The sequence below is a fragment of the Rana temporaria genome, chromosome 6 (genome assembly GCF_905171775.1).
Source record: "Rana temporaria chromosome 6, aRanTem1.1, whole genome shotgun sequence".
NCBI classification, from domain to species: Eukaryota; Metazoa; Chordata; class Amphibia; order Anura; family Ranidae; genus Rana; species Rana temporaria.
The window spans coordinates 199,850,364-199,872,043 of NC_053494.1; the positions used below are offsets into that span (position 1 = coordinate 199,850,364).

General features: G+C 45.3%; 1 pseudogene; it reads right to left on the minus strand.

Annotated features, from left to right (window-relative positions):
- Positions 1 to 21,680, minus strand: part of LOC120944450 — a 222,268-nt pseudogene that overhangs the window by 141,303 nt on the left and 59,285 nt on the right.

A 21,680-nucleotide genomic window follows, 5' to 3' on the forward strand; every position in this document is an offset into this window, starting at 1 on the left:
AGAAGGGAAATTGAAGGAAAAGGTAAGTGAACCAACAATGCACTAGCTTAAAGGAGACCTATTTATAAAATTAAAAGCCTTTACAACCCGATTTCATATGCTGGAAAATACTTTCACATTTTATATAGTAAAAGCAAAAGGCCAAACCGTATCTATTGTGTGGATATTGAAATATACCAGCCACTGCGGGTAATGTCTCCTGGAAACAGACTGGTACGTGTTGGGCTGCAACGGGGTCTATTGCTTGGTACCCATGCAAGGTATGGACTTGCAGCCACAGGGTGGATGTTTCGGCCAGGCTTGGTGCCATGCTAGGCTTCCTTCAATAATCAGTGTGCAGGGAACTCAACCCAGCAAGTCCCATGCTAGAGTATCCTGACGGGTTGACTCATTGTGGATATATCAGGATGCATAAAGGGTTAAAGAGCAAAAGGTACCCCCCCCCCACCTCTCATCCTCAGGGCACAAGCAAGGCATGCAGCCAAGCACACAGTACCACTATATAATGCAGCCATCTATTCCAAGCTACATACAGCCATTCTAGCCTAGTGATCATGATCAGTGTAGTTGCTGTCATCATGGTTGAAGACATTTAAACCTTGGGCCAGATCCACGAAGCAGTTACGCTGGCGTATCTATTGATACGCCGCGTAACTTCTAGTTTGCTCCGGCGTATCTTTGTTTTGTATCCACAAAACAAGATACGCCTGAAGCTGGGCTAGATCCGACTGGCGTACGTCTTAGTACGCCGTCGGATCTAAGGTGCATATTTACGCTGGCCGCTAGGTGGCGCTTCCGTCGATTTCCGCGTTGAGTATGCAAATTAGCTAGATACGCCAATCCACAAACGTACGTCCGCCCGACGCATTTTTTTCCGTCGCTTTTTTCGGCGTAACGTTACCCCTGCTCTATGAGGCGTACGCAATGTTAAGTATGGACGTCGGGCCAGCGTCGAATTTTCCGTCGTGTACGTCGTTTGCGAATAGGGCTTTGCGTAGAATTACGTTCACGTCGAAAGCATTGGCTTGTTGCGGGTTAATTTGGAGCATGCGCACTGGGATACCCCCACGGACAGCTCATGCGCCGTTAAAAAAAAAAAAACTTAATTTACGTGGGGTCAAGACGTATTGACATAAAACACGCCCACAACTTAGTGATTTGAATTGCGCGCCCTTACGCCGACACATTTACAGTACGCCGCCGTAACTTACGGCGCAAATTCTTTGTGGATACGGAAAATACGATGTAAGTTACGGCGGCATAGTGTATCAGATACGCTACGCCGGACGTAATAATGCGCCGCGTTACGTGGATCTGGCCCCTTCTATTTAAAGAAGGCTTTGTGTTGCTTCAGAGTTTATTGGTGAGGGTGTCAAAGCAAAGGTTCACTTTAAAGCCATAGTCTTGCTGAGATGAATGAATAAACCGTGACACAAGGGTTGAACTATTTGAGTTCCTGGACAAAATGTGCCCCAGGCTCCGATTACATGCTTGAAAGCTCAGGTACTTGGTCATGTAATCTTTGGTAAAGCAGCAGATGAGAGCTCAGATGGGCCGACTTTACTCCTTTCCAGAAGTCAAGTTATAAAGGGTGAATGACTTTAGATACATGGCCAGAAGTGAAGGGAGCATGGCACGCCATATTCTCCAGCAAAGCTACATTTTTCACCCCTCCTTTACTTTTTATAGCGTATATAGCCGCAAGACTGTTAACAGGATCAAATGTATTTCTTGATAAAGCATTTTTTTTAGTTTTGGATAGACTGGGCTATATGCTGGGTGTTTGGTGTGCTCCTGTACCTTTTAGGAGGGGTGGCTCCCCTTCAGTCCACCTGCCCCCATCTATCCATTAGAATGCATGTACCTCCACTGTGGGGACGCTCATTGTTTAGTGTTAGGACCACAGATTACAGGATGCCTTGGCTCTGTGGCTCACGCATGCGTTTGCCAATGCGTGCGGACAAAACCCCTGTTTTTAACGCATACTGTTAGACAGGTTAATTTGGTTGTTCTGCAGGCTGGTCGGTAAGGAGGCTTGGTTTTTCCCTGGGCATTCCCCAGGTTTTGTTGTTAAAAGGAGTAAACCCTCCATTTAATTATTGCTGTAACTGTTCCCAGTGGTGAGAGTTCCCCATCTATTTGTCCTAGTGACCATTACCACCGAAGAAAAAAAATTTAAGGGGAACCTAAAATTTTAGGCTATCCTCAGAATAAAAGAGAAGCAAAAAAAATCAGATGGGGGTCCAATAGGAGGACATTCTGTCATTTTGGAAGATTTTCAACAACTTCCTGTTGTGTCTTTGGGACAAAAAGTACAGGTAAATTTCCTCAAAAGGTACACAGGACAGAAAAAACAAACTGGCAGAGGCTTACCTGAAAAACAAAATTAAATAAAAAAAACTTGTCTTATTTCCTCCCTTTCAGTCAAATATACCATTGGAAGCAATTTGTTTTGAGAAGTGGAAAAACACCTATTGATCCTACCAAAAATTCAGAGCAGTCATGCATCCTCTGCACACCTCCTGTGTTATCTCAAAGAGTCTATTTAGACCTCCTAATTCTTATCTGTCAGGGCTGGGCTCATCCCTTCCTTCTCTGAGCTGGCCACTCAGCTGTCGGCTAATTGCCAGCTCTTATCTCTCCACAGAGACTCACCTGTTGATGATCCTGCTCGTCAGTCCTGCCTACTTAAGCCTTCCAGCTCAGTTCTCTCTGCCTTCGCCTTGGTCAACATCACAGAGACTAATCTCATGCGTTCCTGTTGAAGACTTGCTTGGCTAACTTTCTTTCTGGCTCCTGATCCCGCTCTCTGACATTAGGCTTGGCTGACTATCCGATCCAGTTCCTGAACTCTGGCTATGTTTTGACTACGCTTACTCGGTTTATCTTTTTATTATTACTAAGGGAAGTATGGACTTTTTTTATTTTAGAATCATACTTACCTAGGCGAATACAGCATCAGTCCCCCGCCAAGCTCTAACACTGAAAACCCACAGCTCCTTTATTTGCAACGTAGAGAGCGTCCTGACTCTCCTGTAGTCCAAGGGAGGGGGCGAGCACGACACTCCACACCAGGGAGAAAGACTCACATTACTGTGTGGAGTTACAGACAGAAGAACAGGAAGTGAGGGTTTCTCAGAAGAAATAAGGACATTTAAAAGCAAAATGGAAGGATGAGGTAAGTGAAGGAGGACTGCGCTAAGGTAAAGAAAGCCATTTAGGAAAAAAAAATAAAAAATATTGTACCTTTACAACCCCTTTAAAATATATTTAAGGATTCAGAAGAAGTGGTACATTCACCAGGGTTTGATTGCTTACTTTGTGAAACATCAGCGATGACCAGGGGCAGTGGATCAACGAAATCAGCAAAGATTCATCGATTCACTATACTGGTCATAGATGGCTTTTCGCACAGCAATCAATCAAACCCTGGTGACTGTACCACAAAACTTTTCATTGTAGCCAGGCCCTGAGGAAGGGGGGGAGATCTATAGGGTCGCAAAATGCGTTGGCTCTGTCATCTATGGTCATTTAATGAACCAATGAATCATTGTTGAACTCTTGGATCATTTTGTGCCGTTTTTGCTGTACAAAATAGTCTCTGTTGTAGAAATGGAGAGTGGGAGTGACTAGATTAGCAAAAGACTCTGAGCAGGGCTTACACCACTCAGTCCACAAAAATGTTGCGTCTTGTCAGTCCACAAAAAGGGATTTAGAAGCTGCATTCATTTTTTGCAGACGGATAGGTATTTTCCTGTACTTGCAGGGTCTTTAACCACTTCAGACCCGCGCTATTGACAAAAGACGTCAAAAGCGCGGCTCTCAAGTGCCGGGTGGACGTCTTTGGACGTCTTTTAAAAAGCATTACCCGCGCGCGCCACTGGGTGGTGCGCAGCGGGTAAACACTGTCCTGGCGCATCGCTGAAGAGCCGATGCGTGTACCTGGCGGCCGCGATGTCCGCCGGGTACACGCGATCGGCGGTGACACAGCAGGTGACAGCAGGGACGTGGAGCTCTGTGTGTAAACACAGAGCTCCACGTGCTGTCAGAGGAGAGGAGACCGATCTGTGTCCCTTGTACATAGGGACACAGCATCAGTTACCTCCCCCAGTCAGCCCCCTCCCCCCACACAGTTAGAACACACCCAGGATACACATTTAACCCCTTCCTCGCCCCTTCCCTGCCAGTCACATTTATACAGTAATTAGTGCATTTTTATAGCACCGATCGCTGTATAAATGTGAATGGTCCCAAAATTGTGTCAAAAGTGACCGATATGTCCGCCGCAATATCGCAGGCCTGACAAAAAAAAATCTCAGATCGCCGCCATTACTAGTAAAATAAATAAATAAATAAAAATCATAAATCTATCCCCTATTTTGTAGGCGCTATAACTTTTGCGCAAACCAATCAATATACGCTTATTGCGATTTTTTTAAACAAAAATATGTAGAAGAATACGTATCGGCCTAAACAGAGGGAATTTTTTTTTTTAATTGGATATTATTACAAAAAGTCAAACATTTTTGTCTTTTGTTTATAGCGCAAAAAAAAAAAAAAATCTCAGAGCTGATCAAATACCACCAAAAGAAAGCTCTATTTGTGGGAAAAAAATGATAAAAATATAATTTGGGTACAGTGTTGTATGATCGCGCAATTGTCATTCAAAATGCGTCAGCGCTGAAAGCGGAAAATTGGTCTGGGCACGAAGGGGGTTTAAGTGCCCAGTAATGAAGTGGTTAAAGGGATACATAATAGGAAAATGTGTATGTATTGCAGATATGTACTGCATTTTTTTTTTTGCCGCAACATATACTTTACTATTGGAGTATATAGGTCAGCTTTAACCAGTAAATGAGAACTGCGGTGTCATGGATAGAGTCTTTCAGTGTCCTCCTTCCCCAAATTGTTTTGCCACGCAAGGCTGAAAGCAGATACTTTTGGAAGTAAGTGAACTGAAAAATGAACAATTTATAGTTGTTTCCCCATTTAGAGCCGTACTAGTTCCTCTTTTGTGAACTGGAATGTTATTGTAAAAAATAGTGTTAGCTAGTACATTTTAGGTTATTATTATTACTACTACTACAATAAAGTCATTATTAAAGTTGATCTCCAGGAATGAGATTTTTGGCACAATGTAGGGCTACATGTACACTAGCCTTGGTTCCATTTTGGCACGTATTGCGGTTTTTCCGTGGCCAGCGGTCAAAACGTTCCTATCCCGAACACGATTCTTCTGCGTTCAGGAGGGAGAGGTTTAACCTCACTTAAAAATTGCAGCTCCTAAACTCTGCTAAAAGCTTATGTGTATATGGACACAGGCTTTTATGGAGTTGCGTTTAGGAACTTTGGCAAAAAACGCCAAAAGCTGCCAAACTTAGGTTTACAGTGTAAATATGAAGCCTTTTAGCTGGATTCAGGTATGTGGTCGTAACTTTGAGGCGGCGTAGCGTATCGCATATACGCTACGCCGCCGTAAGTCAGAGAGGCAAGTGCTGTATTCACAAAGCACTTAACTCCTAAGTTACGGCGGCGTAGCGTAAACGGGCCGGCCTAAGCGCGCCTAATTCAAATGTGGAGCAGGGGGGCGTGTTTTATGTTAATAACTGGTGACCCGACGTGATTGACGATTTTAAGGAATGGCGCATGCGCCGTCTGTGGACATATCCCAGTGTGCATTGCTCCAAAATACGCCGCAAGGACGTTTTGGTTTAGACGTGAACGTAAATTACGTCCAGCCCCATTCACAGACGACTTACGCAAACGTAAAATTTTCAAATTTAGACGCGGGAACGACGGCCATACTTAACATTGACTAGGCCAGCTATTTGTTCGACTAACTTTACGCCGGAAAAAGCCGTACGTAAACGACATAAAAAAATGCGCCGGGCGCACGTAGGTTTCTGAATCGGCGTATCTATTAATTTACATATTCTACGCCAAACTCAACAGAAGCGCCAGCTAGCGGCCAGCGTAAATATGCACCCTAAGATACGACAGCGTAGGAGACTTACGCCGCTCGTATCTTAGCCTAATTTAAGCGTATCTGGTTTCCAGAATACGCCTAAATTTAGGACGACGTAGATTCAGAGTTACGACGCCGTATCTACTGATACGCCGGCGTAAAGCTATCTGAAACTAGGTATTTGTATCCATATGCGATACCTGATCAGCCTCTGGAAGCTTTAAATCACCATAGTAGCCCAAGCTACCACAGCAATGGCTGCGGTCTTCCGGGTGCAGTGTCAAGGGGCTACCCTTCTGTTGGCCTAATGGCGCGTGCCTGGTGGCTACGATGTCCGCCGGGCACCTGCGATTGCCGGTAATAGAGCCAGGGACGTGGATCTGTGTGTGTAACACAGATCCACGTCCTGTCAGGTGAGAGGAGACTGATGTGTGTTCCCAGTGCAGAGGAACACCGATCGGTCTCCTCCCCTTGTGAGTCCCCTCCCCCTACAGTTAGAATCACTCCCTAGGTAACACATTTAACCCCTTGATCGCCCCCCTAGTGTTAACCCCTTCCTTGCCAGCGACATTTACACAGTAATCAGTGCAATTTTATAGCACTAATCGCTGTATAAATGTCAATTGTCTCACAATAGTGTCCAAAGTGTCCGATACGTCCGCCGCAACGTCACAGTCACGATAGAAGCACCGCCATTACTAGGGAAAAAAAGGCATAAATCTATCCTGTATTTTGTAGACGCTGTAACTTTTGCGCAAACCAATCAATATACACTTATTGGGATATTTTTTACCAAGATTATGTATCGGCCTAAAAACTGAGGAAAAAGATATAATTTTTTTTTTAAATTGGGATATTAATTATAGCAAAAAGTAAAAACAAAAAAGTTGTGTTTTTTTCAAACTTAAGCACTATGGCCCGGATTCACGTAGATGCGCGTAACTTTGTGCGGGCGTAACGTATCCTATTTACGTTACGCCTCCGCAACTTTTATAGGCAAGTGCCGTATTCTCAAAAGAAAGTTGCGGCGGCGTAGCGTAAATAGGCCGGCGTAAGCCCGTCTAATTCAAATTGTGAAGAGGCGGGCGTGTGTTATTTAAAATTAACCATGACCTGACGTGATTGACGTTTTTCACGCACGGCGCATGCGCCATCCGTGGAATATCCCAGTGTGCATTGCTCCGAAGTACGCCGCAAGGACGTATTGGTTTCGACGTGACCGTAAATGACGTCCAGCCCCATTCACGAACGACTTACGCAAACGATGTAAAAATTTTAAATTTCGACACGGGAATGACGGCCATACTTAACATTGGTACGCCGCATGTACGCCACCATATAGCAGGGGTAACTTTAACTTTAAGCCTTTAATTTGCGTACCTAACTGATTTAAATATTTCTAGGCGAAATCAGCGTACACGCCCCTAGCGACCAGCGTAAATATGCAGTTAAGATCCGACGGCGTAAGAGACGTCCGGTCGGATCGAATAGAAATCTATGCGTAACTGATTCTATGAATCAGGCGCATAGATACGACGGCTCAGACTCCGAGATACAACGGCGTATCTCCTTTGTGAATCTGGGCCTATTTTGTTAATAGCACAAAAAACAAAAACCGCAGAGGTGATCAAATACCGCCAAAAGAAAGCTTTGTGTGGGGAAAAAAAATCATAAAAATTTCATATGGGTACAGTGTTCCATGACCGCGCAATTGTCATTCAACGTGCGACAGTGCTGGAAACTAAAAGAAGGGGGTGAAAATGGCCAGCATTGAAGCGTTTTATTTATTTATTAATTTTAATTTCCTCCGGGTACTCCGGTTTCCCCCCACACTCCAAAGACATGCTGGTAGGTTAATTGGCTTCTGCCTAAATTGGCCCTAGTATATGAATGTGAGTTCGGGACCTTAGATTGTAAGCTCCTTGAGGGTAGGGACCGATATGAATGTACAATGTATATGTAAAGCTCTGCGTAAATTGACAGCGCTATACAAGTACCTAAATAATAATAATACACAGGAATACAGAAGTTAGAAGGGAGTCATAATTTTGAACTTTGACCTTTTCTCACTTCAAAGCGATGATGTCATTAAGAAAACATCTGAGTGAGGTATGACGGATCAATCAATAGCCTCAGTTTTCACCATTTCATCGGACACGCGGTCTCACCTCAACACACGCGAGTCGCATCTACAACAGATTGAATAAAACAGCTGCTTTCTCCATTTTTTTCTTTTTGTGGTTTCGGGTGATCTGCTAGCCTGAACGTTGGTTCAGTGGTCAGCGTAGATATCTCGGTGGTGCAGTTGGCATGTACACTTTGAAAACCCTCAGCCAATCTTTTGATGAACCTCAACGTCAGCTTTACGATTCCCTTTAATTGAAATCTAGGCTTTCCCCTCACCAGTGTGATCATCCTGGATTCTTCTTTTAGATCACTAACCACATCCTGCCTATTAAGAGATTGGCCCAGGACTTGGGAAAATACAAGGGGATGCACGCACCCTTTGTCTGGTCTGCAGGCTGGAAATCCCTGAGTAGGCGTATTTCGTGAATAATGACCTCTTAGCACGAGGGTCCGTCTGAAGAATGCCAGGCATCCCTTCTTGTAACATTCCCCACATCTGGAAACAGCTGGACCATTGGATTACAATATAGATAGATATGAAAAGTATAGATAAATAGATAGATATGAGAAGGATAGATAGATAGATAAATAAATAGATAGATATGAGAAGAAGGATAGATGGATAGATAAATAGATAGATATGAGAAGGAGAAGGATAAATAGATAGATAAATAGATAGATATTAGAAGGAGAAGGATAAATAGATAGATAGATAGATAGATAGATAGATAGATAGATAGATAGATAGATAGATAGATATGAGAAGGAGATAGATAGATATGAGAAGGAGATAGATAGATAGATAGATAGATAGATAGATAGATAGATAGATAGATAGATAGATAGATAGATAGATAGATAGATAGATAGATATGAGAAGGAGATAGATAGATAGATAGATAGATAGATAGATAGATAGATAGATAGATAGATATGAGAAGGAGAAGGATAAATAGATAGATAGATAGATAGATAGATAAATATATAGATATGAGAAGGAGATAGATAGATAGATAGATAGATAGATAGATAGATAGATAGATAGATATGAGAAGGAGAAGGATAGATAGATAGATAGATAGATAGATAAATATATAGATATGAGAAGGAGATAGATAGATAGATAGATAGATAGATAGATAGATAGATAGATATGAGAAGGATAGATAGATAGATAGATAGATAGATAGATATGAGAAGGATAGATAGATAGATAGATAGATAGATAGATAGATAGATAGATAGATAGATAGATAGATGCTTCATGGTGCAGTACTCAATTCAGGGCTTTTATTCACAGAGAGAAAAGTACTGACAGCCAACAAAAATGGTGCTCGATATGTTAAAAAAACTAAAAAACAAAAAAAAAAAAACACAGCCGTGGTTCAAGCCAGCCAGCTGGTACGTGGCAACGTCAAATCATGTAGCCTTTCTCCGTATTAGCCATTGGCCTATTGGCCAGCCTCCTTTCCCAGTCAATGCCCAATACAGAGAAATGCGTTGAGTGGAGCTACAGGATTTGACGTCGCCACGTACCAGCTGGCTGGCTTGAGCCGCGGCTGTGTATTTTGAACATATCAAATACCCTTTTTGTTGGAAGTCAGTACTTTTTTTATCTGTGAATAAAAACCCTGAATTAAGTACTGCACCATGAAGCCTCTTCTTTACCTTTTATAAAATATAACCCACGAGTGGAAGTTGCCTTGTAAAGGGCCCAACGAAGTAGATCGCAGCTGTAGGAGGAAGGATCCTTATACTGGATGAATCCGTAGATATTCGGTCGTTTGCCTGAGTGATCCCACCTGTGAGTGCCCAGATGATCTCTATAACCTGAGATCCATCATATCTGATAAGCAGCACCTTTTTTCTTGGCCGTTTGGCAAACAGAGTAATCGTTTGATCACCTGAAATGTCCGTCTTCACCGATTTGCACCGATCTAAGCACTTTATGGACTTGCATATAATTAGAGCAATTATTTTATCACAGCACATGTTTGTATCTGTTTTTAAGCAGAATCATTTTACTTGGGTTGCGCAATTTATTTTTTGTACACTGCTATGGGTGAGAAAGCCTGGCTCACAGTCTCCGCTCGAATTCATCCCAAAGGTGTTCTATCGGGTTGAGGTCAGGACTCTGTGCCTGCCAGTCACGTTCCTCGACCACAAACTCGCTCACCCATGTCTTTATGTACCTTGCTTTATGCACTGGTCCAAATCATATGGTGTGGGGTTGTTTTAGTTCCAGTGAAGGGAACTCCTAAAGCACCAGCATACCAAGACATTTTGGACAATTTCTTACACCCAACTTTGTGGAAATCACTTGGGAATCGCCCCTGACTTTGGGGTGAAACAACATGACTCAATACCGTGGACAAGATTCACTTATGGCAGCCTAATCTTTCTGTATATGACCAGTCCAATTGCAATGCCTGATCCGTGCCTTCCAACCTTCTGAGATAAGAAAGAGGGGCATCTTTTAGTACAAAGTATGTAGGCAGACCCCTACCATCCACTCATCACTAAGATAGGAGGTATCCACTTCATCACAACAGGGGAGCAGCTCAAAAATAAATATATAGGCCCAGATTCTGAAAGGGCTTACGACAGCGCAACGCCATGTGCGCCGTCGTAAGTCCTAATCTGGGCCGTCGTATCTATGCGACTGATTCTTAGAATCAGTTACGCATAGATAACCATTAGATCTGACAGGCGTAAGGCTCTTACGCTGTCAGATCTTAAATGCAATTTATTTTTTCGCCGCTAGGTGTCGCCTCCGTCGTTTTCCCCGTCGAGTATGCAAAATACGCGAATTCCCGAACGTACGCGTGGTCGACGCAGTGAAGATACAACGTTTACGTTAGATTTCTGACGCGTAAAGTTGCCCCTGCTATATGAGGGGCAACCAATGTTAAGTATGGCCGTCGTTCCCGCGTCGAAATTTAAAAATTTACGTTGTTTGCGTAAGTCGTCCGTGAATGGGGCTGGACGCCATTTACGTTCACGTCGAAACCAATGACGTCCTTGCGACGTCATTTAGCGCAATGCACGTCGGGAAATTTTAGGGACGGCGCATGCGCAGTACGTTCGGCGCGGGAACGCGCCTAATTTAAATGATCCATGCCCCCTACCCAGATCATTTGAATTAGGCGGGCTTGCGCCGGGGGATTTACGCTACGCCGCCGCAACTTTACAGGCAAGTGCTTTGTGAATCAAGCACTTGCCCGTAAAACTTGCGGTGGCGTAACGTTAATGAGATACGTTACGCCGCAGCAGAGATGCGGCGATCTACGAGAATCTGCCCCATAGTCACTATTGTTTATTTGTTCAACCTACACGTGTGGATTCATCCAACACGTACACGTATTATTGGCGCGAAAATCACGCCGTTTACACAGACCCCTGTCATGTCTTCAGTTATATGGACCACAGATGATTAATGTATTACAAATGATTGGTTAAACCCACAAGTGATTTTTTTCCCCACCTAGTATAATATTTTTGGTGGTCCACTAGATACATTTTTATACAGGTCAGAACATAAAAAGAGCAACAACTGAAAAATAAAGAAGTACAGAGGGATCTGGTTTTAAAAGAGCGACTGTCTCCAAGTGAGGGACAATTGGGATCTGATGATCCATGCAAGCATTTCTCTCCGATAGGGGTGGTCCACTAGAGGGCAATAACCTGCCCAACCAACCGTCTATCTCTTGCATTACATGAGCAGGTAGCCTATAGAATTTCATAAAATTGCTTAGAACCTAAACAGGAGCAGGAATTGGGCTGTGAAGCCATTGCCCCTTCCATGAGAAGAAAAGCCCAAAAAGCTCAACCAACCTCCACTGGGATATCAAGCATGATGGTTTATATGGACACAAGATTGACCACAACCATTTACGATAAATGCATTTCTGTTATTAAAGCGGGAGTTCACCCATTAATATATTTTTTTAAACAATCCCCTTAGCTTCATGCTTGTTTTGTCTAGGGGAATCGGCTATTTGTTTTAAAATATGAGCTGTACTTACCGTTTTCGAGATGCATCTTCTCCGTCGCTTCCGGGTATGGGTCTTTGGGAGTGGGCGTTCCTTCTTGATTGACAGTCTTCCGAGAGGCTTCCGACGGTCGCATCCATTGCGTCACTAGTAGCCGAAAGAAGCCGAACGTCGGTGCGGCTCTATACTGCGCCTGCGCACCGACGTTCGGCTTCTTTCGGAAAATCGTGACGCGATGGATGCGACTGTCGGAAGCCTCTCGGAAGACTGTCAACCAAAATAGGAACGCCCATTCCCGCAGCCCATACCCGGAAGCGACGGAGAGGATGCATCTCGTAAACCGTAAGTACTGCTCATATTTTAAAACAACTAGCCGATTCCCCTAGACAAAACGAGCATGAAGCTAAGGGGAAAAGGTATATTGTACCGGTGAACCTCCGCTTTAAAGCGGAGGTCCACACAAAAAGTGAACCCTCCAGTGTCACATTTGGCATTTTTTAGGGGGGAGGGGGGGGGGGGTGCAGATACCTGTATAATACAGGCATTTGCACCCACTTCCAGGAATAGACTCCTGCGGGAGTCATGCCCCTCCCCCCGCTGTCTTCTGGGAAACACACTGGTCCCAGGAAACAGTGGGGACCAGCGAGGACGTGCCACGCCGCTCGCGCATGCGCAGTAGGGAACCGGGAAGTGAAGCCGCAACACCTCCTGATTCCCTCACCGAGGATGGCGATGGGGGCAGCGGAGAGACGAGCGATTGCTCGGCTTCGGCTACCGACATTGCGGGCGCCCTGGACAGGTAAGTGTCCATTTATTAGGGTTGTCCCGATACCACTTTTTTAGGACGGAGTACAAGTACCGATACTTTTTTTTATGTACTCGCCGATACCGAATACCGATACTTTTTTTAAATGTGTCCCCAAATGCAGCCATGTCCCCCCACATATTCCAGCCATGTCCCCCCACATATTGCAGCCATGTCCCCCACATATTGCAGCCATGTCCCCCACATAATGCAGCCATGTCCCCCACATAATGCAGCCATGTCCCCCCACATATTGCAGCCATGTCCCCCACATAATGCAGCCATGTCCCCCACACCTTGATGATGCCGCACGTGCCGCCGTTAATCAGCGTGCGGGGAACATTACAGCTTTCGTTTGAATAGCTGTATCCCCGCCGCGTATAGACACTCCCCCTTGCTCGGGATTGGACAGATCATCCGTCCAATCCCACGCAAGGGGAAGTGTCTATACGCGGCGGGGATACAGCTATTCAAACGAAAGCTGCAATGTTCCCCGCACGCTGATTAACGGCGGCGGCGACGGACGGACGGGGGTGGTGGTGGAACAAGTATTCTATTTCAGTATCGGGGGTATTTGCGGGAGTACGAGTACTCCCGTAAATACTCGGTATCGGTCCCGATACCGATACTGGTATCGGTATCGGGACAACCCTACCATTTATTAAAAGTCAGCAGCTGCTGGCTTTTAAAAAAAATAAAAATTACGGTGGATCTCCGCTTTGATACAGATGTTAAAAATACAAAAAAAAAGGAGAGTAAGCAAAACATTACATAATAAAAATCCACTGTGTATTACAACATTTAAACGTCTGCTTCTTCCTCCTTTTTATTCACTTTAATCTCACCTGCCCATAGTCGCTGGTAAACAGCACATCGCCTTCGGAGCTGGAAGTGACAGTGGCCGGCACCAAACTTCCATTTACAACAAGCCATACATGACTGCCCTAAAAATAAAAAAAAGAAGGAGGAAAATGTATTAATTCATCAGAACACGACTAGAGAAATTGTAATAAAGTACAACTACCATTTCCTTATGGAGGACCCCTTCATAAACCTGTCTGCATTTGTCGATGATACATGACAATCTAAAGAAAGGGCACCCTGGAAAAAAATAATAATAATAAATTCTCTGAATGGTGCCGACCTCCTGTGTTCACAGTGCAGCAGGGCACCCTCTTGGCCCAAGACACGGAAATCACTGGAGTAGCAGTGTCTACCACAGACAGGGGCCCGGATTCAGATACATTGGTGTATCTTTTGGCGGGCGTAACGTAACGTATCTCAGATACGTTACACCGCCAGAAAATAGGGTGCAAGTTCCGTATGCAGAAAGAACTTACGCCCTAAGTTATGGCGGCGTAACGTCTGTGATCCGGCGTAAGCCCGCCTAATTCAAATGGGGATGATGTGGGCGTGTTTTATTTAAATGAATGGTGACCCCGCGTATTTTACATTTTTTACGAACGGCGCATGCGCCGTTCGTGAAAGAATCCCAGTGCGCATGCTCGAAATCACGCCGCAAATCGTCATTGCTTTAGACGTGAACGTAACTTACGTACAGCCCTATTCGCGAACGACTTACGCAAACGACGTAAACTTTTCAAAACTTGATGCGGGAACGACGTCCATACTTAACATAGGATGCCCCTCATATAGCAGGGGTAAATTTACGCCGGAAACCGCCTAACGTAAAAAAAATGCGCCGGGCGGACGTACGTTTCTGAATCGGCGTATCTACCTAATTAGCATATTCATCGTGTAAATATACGGAAGTGCCACCTAGCGGCCAGCGTAAATATGCAGCCTAAGATACGACGGTGTAAGACACTTACGCCGGTCGGATCTGAGGGAAATTCTGGCGTATCTAGCTTTGTAAATACAGAAAGAAGATACGCCGGCGCTTCGTAGCACTTACGCGGCGTATCAATAGATACGCCGGCGTAAAGGCTATCTGAATCCAGCCCAGGGTAGCCATCAGGCATTACACCTGTAAGGGGCCCGATGGCTCCTAGGGGCCCGGTCGCCCCCCCCTTTTTTTTGTAAAAGAAAAAAAAAAATTTTTTTCGTCTGCCCCCCCCCCCCACCTTAGCAACTCGCGGCAGGGGCCCACCCCCCTGTTTTTTTTTTCTTTAAGTATTTTTTTTTGGTCCCCCGCGCGGGTTCCTAACTCCAGGGGGGCCCTGCCTAAGGGACCCAAAAATTTGTGATGGCTGCCCTGACTACAGATATTTCCAGTTTCTAGAGCAGGGTTTTCCAACCAGGGTTCCATGGAACACCAGGGTTTCTCCTGAGGTTTCTAGGGATTCCTTGAGAAATTAGCAATTTCTGTCTCCGATAAATTCCCACTGACACCATTAATCTTCTTAGCCATCTGTAAAGGGGGGGAATTCCTCCAATGACCACAAGTGTAATGAGCATTCTTCCCACTAACGTACCATGCATGAGTTGTGGATAAAGTGATTTTTAGCAGGGGTTCCCTGCAGGGTTGCCAACCTCCCGCAGAATCTTTTACTGACAAGACATGGAAAATATACATATTAGCGGAGGCACTTTTTTTTTTACTGGCAACCTGAAAAATGACAGAAACTTTTATTAAAAACTAAACACCGTGAATATTTAAACTGTATAAACATGATAAACATGAAAAACTGACAATACCTATAACAAAGTAATTTGCATGAATAAACTCAACACAGCATGAAATTATCAGCCCCTGATATTTACTGACAGTTGTAAAAAAACAAAAAAAAAAAACAAAAAAAACATTTTTACAAACTGTCAGTATTAATGTACTGGCGGTTGGCAACCCTGGTTTCCTGAGACCAGAAAGTTATTTCAAATGGTCAAGGGATCAAGAAAAGCTGTTCTAGAGGGATTACAGGTACAATATTTGCATTGTTACACTGATCCAAGCCGATTGTTCACGTGTAAACATTCAGTATTTTTTGCTAAAAAATTACTTAGAACCCCCAAACATAATTTATTTATTTATTTTTTTAAACAAAAAGAAGAATATTGTTGGGTTTTGCAATTTTTTATGTTGCATGGTATTTCCGCAACATTTTTTAATGCAATTTTTTGGGAAAACACACACTTTGGCCCGGATTCACAAAGCACTTACGCCGACGTATCTCGAGATACGCCGCGTAAGTGTAACTATGCGCCGCCGTATCTATGCGCTTTGCCCACAATCTGAGATACGCCTAAAAATAGGCTTCCTACGACCGACGTAACTTGCCTACGCCGTCGAATCGTGGGCGCATATTTAAGCTGGGCGCATATTTAAGCTCCTATTGATTTTCTATGCACATATGCAAATGAGGGAGATACGCCGATTCACGAACGTACTTGCGCCCGGCGCATAATATACGCGGTTTGCGTAAGTCGTATGTCCGGCGTTAAGTTATTCCCCATATATGAGGCGCAACCCATGCAAAAGGTATGGACCAGGGAACTCAAGCCATCGTCGTTTACGTTGTACGTGAATATGGCTGGGCGTAGGTTACGTTCACGCCGTAGGCAGTGATCCGTCGTATCTTAGGCATTCGTTCCGACGTGATTCTGAGCATGCGCACTGGTATGCGTCTACGGGACGGAGCAATGCGCCGTCCATTATTCGTATCTGTCTAGCGCTCGGCCCATCATTTGCATGGGGTCACGCCTGATTAGCATGGCTCACGCCCACTTCCACCTACGCCGGATTACGCCGAGGAAACCCAGCGCAGTTTGGGAGGCAAGTGCTTTGTGAATTCGGTGCTTGCCTCTCTGCGCTGCGTCGGCGTAGCATATATTAGATACGCTACGGCGGCATAAATATGCGCCTATGTATGTGAATCCGGGCCTTTAATTGTAATGAAAAAAGAAAGAAAAAAAAACACACACACACAAACACACACACACACACAGTGTTATTTTTGTACAATACGCAGAGTAAATCGATACCAAACATGTCACACTTTAAAATTGTGCACAAACGCTGTAAATGTTACTATCCATAGGTGATGTTTTAAAAGCTTTTACAGATTACCACTTTAAATTCACAGTGAAGATCTGCTGCTAGAATTACTGCCCATGATCTGGCATTCGTGGCGATACCCCACGTGTGGGACGATCGCTGTTTGCGTTCGTGCGGGACCAAATCGCACTTTGTGGGAACAGTTTGGGGACGGCCCCTATTGGTTCCAACATGACTGCGCGCCAGTGCACAAACCAAGGTCCATAAAGACATGGATGAGCAAGTTTAGGGTGGAGATACTTGACTTGCATAGTAACTTATCTGCACAGACTCCTGACCTCAACTTGATAGAACACCTTTGGGATGAATTAGAGCCAGGCCTTCTCATCCACATCAGTGCCTGACCTCACAAATGCGCTTCTGGAAGAAGGATCAAACATTCCCATAGACACTCCTAAACCTTGTGGACGGCCTTCCCAGAAGAGTTGAAGCTGTTATGGCTGCAAAGGGTGGGCCAACTCAATATTGAACCCTACGGACTAAGACTGGGAAGCCATTAAAGCGGGGTTCCACCCAGAAATTTTACTTACGCTGATCCGGTCCCCCCCCCCCCCTTTCGGTGTCACATTTGGCACCTTTCAGGGGAGAGCAGATACCTGTCAAATACAGTTATTTGCTCCCACTTCCGGCAAAAGAGCACCACAGACAGAGAGACAGAGAGACAGAGGGTACGACTACGTCATGTCCGGCCCCTCCTCCTTCCCCCCCCCCGCTGTCTTCTGGGAGACACAGGTCCCAGAAGAAAGCAGGGACCATTCACAACGCACAGCGCGACTCGTACATGCGCAGTAGGAAACAGACAGTGAAGCCGCAAGGCTTCACTGCCTGTTTCCCTTACCGACGATGCCAGCACTGGCACCTGGAGCCGAGGGACAGGTCAGCTTTGGGTGAAGACATTGCGGGCGCCCTGGACAGATAAGTGTCCTTATATTAAAAAAGTCAGCAGCTGCAGTATTTGTAGCTGCTGATTTTTAATTATTTATTTTTTTGCAGGCGGAACTCCGCTTTAAAGTTCATGTGCGTGTAAAGGCAGGCGTCCCAATACTTTTGGTTATGTAGCGTATAACAAGTGGGCAATCCCACAGAGCCGCACTAGGAAAAACCTGCCAAATCTGCCAGCATGGATCACGATAAAACAAAGGATTAAAAGCAAAACTGAACAGATGCGGCATTTCCTGGCCGACATCAGCAGTTCCCGGGGCGATTTTGCCGATGCCTCAAGCTGTCCTCTAAAAAAACAATCTATTCCGCCTTTAAATGACAAATCATCTGGAAAATTCTCAGCATGTGGTCAGAGCAATCCGGAGAGCTTCAGTAATCGGGGAAATATTTTATTGTCCTGGGGGGGACATACAATCTGCCATCACCCCCGCCATACAACAAGAGACACCCCAGACACAGGGGCAGGGGACGCGTCCTGGAGGCCTTATGCCCATTCATATAGAAGTGTTACTGCAGTGCGTTGTCACCCGTCCCCGACAATGCAGCCAGTATTTCCTCTCCGGCGCTGTCGGGATGATTGTCACCTGTGGGAATGAGCTGACAGGGTGATTGGCAGTCGGTCACAGGAATGAACAATCCATCTGTGCAGAATAAGCAGTGAAAGGAGAAGAAAAAAATATTCCTCATCTACCAATTCCTGAACGAGAGGCAATTTGGTGAAAAACTGCAGACGCTACTCTTAAATAATTAAAAGTGTCATTTGTCTTATACGGCACGGTTCCTCCGACATGTTCCCAATGGGAACCGAAAATATCCCTTTCGAAGGAGCCAAATCCATATTTATTAAGGAAAAAGCCAGACGATTCTGTTTTGTATGTTTTGAGTGGGAAAGGGTTTAAATTGCCATCAGGTTTTCATTCCTGCCTGTGACCCCCAAAGTGGACATTTTCCCCTACTTCCTGTTCTTGTGACACCTGTCAAAAACAGGGGGAGTGAATGCCACTAGGACAGGAAGGCCCAGGCGGCAGTAAAAAAAAAAAAATTGTACATTTTAAAGGGTTGTAAACCTTTGTTTTTTCACCTTAACCACTTGCCTACTGGGCACATACACCCCCTTCCTGCACAGACAACATTTTAACTGACAATTGCGCCGTCGTGCAACGTGGCTCCCAAACAAAATTGGCGTCCTTTTTTTCCCACAAATAGAGCTTTCTTTTGGTGGTATTTGATCGCCTCTGCAGTTTTTATTTTTTGGGCTATAAACAAAAAAAAAAAAAAAGCATACATTTTGAAAAAAAAAAAAAAAACACACAATGGCCCGGATTCACAGAGCAATTGCACCTGCGTAACCATAGTTACGCAGCGCAATTGCCGACTTGCTCCGGCGTTACAAATGCTCCCGATTCAGGAACATCGTAACGCCGACTGCAGCCTAAAATCTGCATGGCATAAGGCTCTTATGCCACGCAGATTTTAGGCTGAATTCTTGCGATGACCGCGAGGGGGCGCTCCCATTGTGCTCAGTGTATAGTATGCAAATTGCATACCAACACCGATTCACAATGTTGCGCGGGCCCTGCGTACGCAAGTTACGGAGTTTCCGTACGGCGTCTTTAGCTTAAGGCTGCCCCTTCTAATAGTAGGGGCAGCCAATGCTAAAGTATACCCGCCGTTCCCGCGTCGTGAAATTTGAGTTTGCTGGACGCCATTCAAGTTCACTTTGAAGCAAATGACGTCCTTGCGACGTCATTTGCCGCAATGCACGTCGGGAAAGTTTCCCGACGGCGCATGCGCTTTACGATCGGCGCGGGAACGCGCCTAATTTAAATGATTCCCGCCCATCGGGATCATTTAAATTGCGAGCGCTTACGCCGGGCAATTTTGCCGGCACGCCCACGTAATTTACGGAGCTACTGCTCCGTGAATTGAGGGCAGCGGCGCAAATTTGCGAGGGGCGCAGGGCAAAATCGTTGCCCTGTGCCTCCGTAATTAATGCGCAAATCTTACTGAATCCGGGCCACTATCTTTTACTTTTTGCTATAATAAATATCCCATTTAAAAAAAAAAAAAAAAATGTTTTATCTCAGTTTAGGCCGATACGTATTGTTCTACATATTTTTGGTAAAAAAAAATTGCAATAACCGTATAGTGACCGGTTTGCGCAAAAGTTATATTGCCTACAAAATAGGGGACATAATTATGATTTTTTTTTTTTTTTTTTACTAGGAATGGCGGCGATCTGCGATTTTTTTTCGGGACTACGACATTATAGCGGACACATCGGAAACTTTTGACACATTTTTGGGACCATTCACATTTATACAGTGAACAGTGCTATAAATATGCACTGATTACTGTATAAATGTGACTGGCAGGGAAGGTGTTAACCACTAGGGGGTGAGGAAGGGGTTAAATGTGTAGCCTAGTCAGTGTTCTAACTGTAGGGGGAGGGGACCGATCTGTGTCCCTATGTACAAGGGACACAGCATCGGTCTCCTCTCCCTGACAGGATGTGGATCTCTGTGTTTACACACAGAGATCCACGGTCCTGCTCAGTTAATGGGCAATCGCGGGTGCCCGGGCACACGCATTGTGTTCCCAGTAACGTGACGGGTGCGCGCACGCGCCGCCGGAGCGCGCCCCCTGGCGACTTTAAATGACAGGACGTCATGTAACGTCCTGTCAGAACAATAGGGGATTCCCCCCGCCGTCATTTGACGGCGTGCGGGAATAAGGTGGTTAAGGATGATGCCATAGTTGTCTAAGAAGGTGATCAACATTGTCTTGACCTTGGACTTTTGCAGGCGACTCTTTTTGGGTCGCAGGGAAGACGGGGAACGCCATTTCATCAATTGCAGCTTGGATCCCAGATGAAACTGGTAGAACCAGGTCTCACCTCCTGTGGCGTTGGTTCTCAGAAAAGGATGGTTCCTGGTCACACATGGTAATGAAATCTCCAGAGGTTTCCATTCGTTTTGCTTTCCGTTCGTCCATCAGCTTGTGCCTCATGTACACTGCTGATGGTAAACGGATGTTTAGGAGCAGTTGGGCATTTTTTTCAACTGCTCCTGAACTCTCCTCTATGTTATCTTATCAGTACATGTACACAGGGCCGTTTAGAGGCTTTTTCTGGAACCAGCAGTGGCGGCTGGTGCTCAAAATATTTGGGGGGGGGGGGGGGGGCGCAAACGTAAAAAAAAAAAAAATTTGCAGCCTCACTGTGCCCATCAAATGCAGCCACTGTGGCATCAATTGTCACCACTGTGCCATGCCATCAAACGCAGCCACTGTGCCATCAATTATCACCACTGTGCTATGCCATCAAACGCAGCCACTGTGCCATGCCATCAAACGCAGCCGCTGTGCCATGCCATCAAACGCAGCCGCTGTGCCATGCCATCAAACGCAGCCGCTGTGCCATGCCATCAAACGCAGCCGCTGTGCCATGCCATCAAACGCAGCCGCTGTGCCATGCCATCAAACGCAGCCACTGTGCCATGCCATCAAACGCAGCCACTGTGCCATGCCATCAAACGCAGCCACTGTGCCATCAAACGCAGCCACTGTGCCATGCCATCAAACGCAGCCACTGTGCCATCAATTGTCAGCACTGTGCCATGCCAAACGCAGCCACTTTGCCCCTCAATTGTCGCCACTGTGCCCATTGTCGCCACTGTGCCCATTGTCGCCACTGTGCCCATTGTCGCCACTGTGCCCATTGTCGCCACTGTGCCCTGTAAAATGCACTTACCTTAACCCTTCAACGTCCCTCGATGTCTTCTTCTCCCGCCTTGGTGACGCTTCAGCCAATCAGGTTACCGATAACCAGAATCG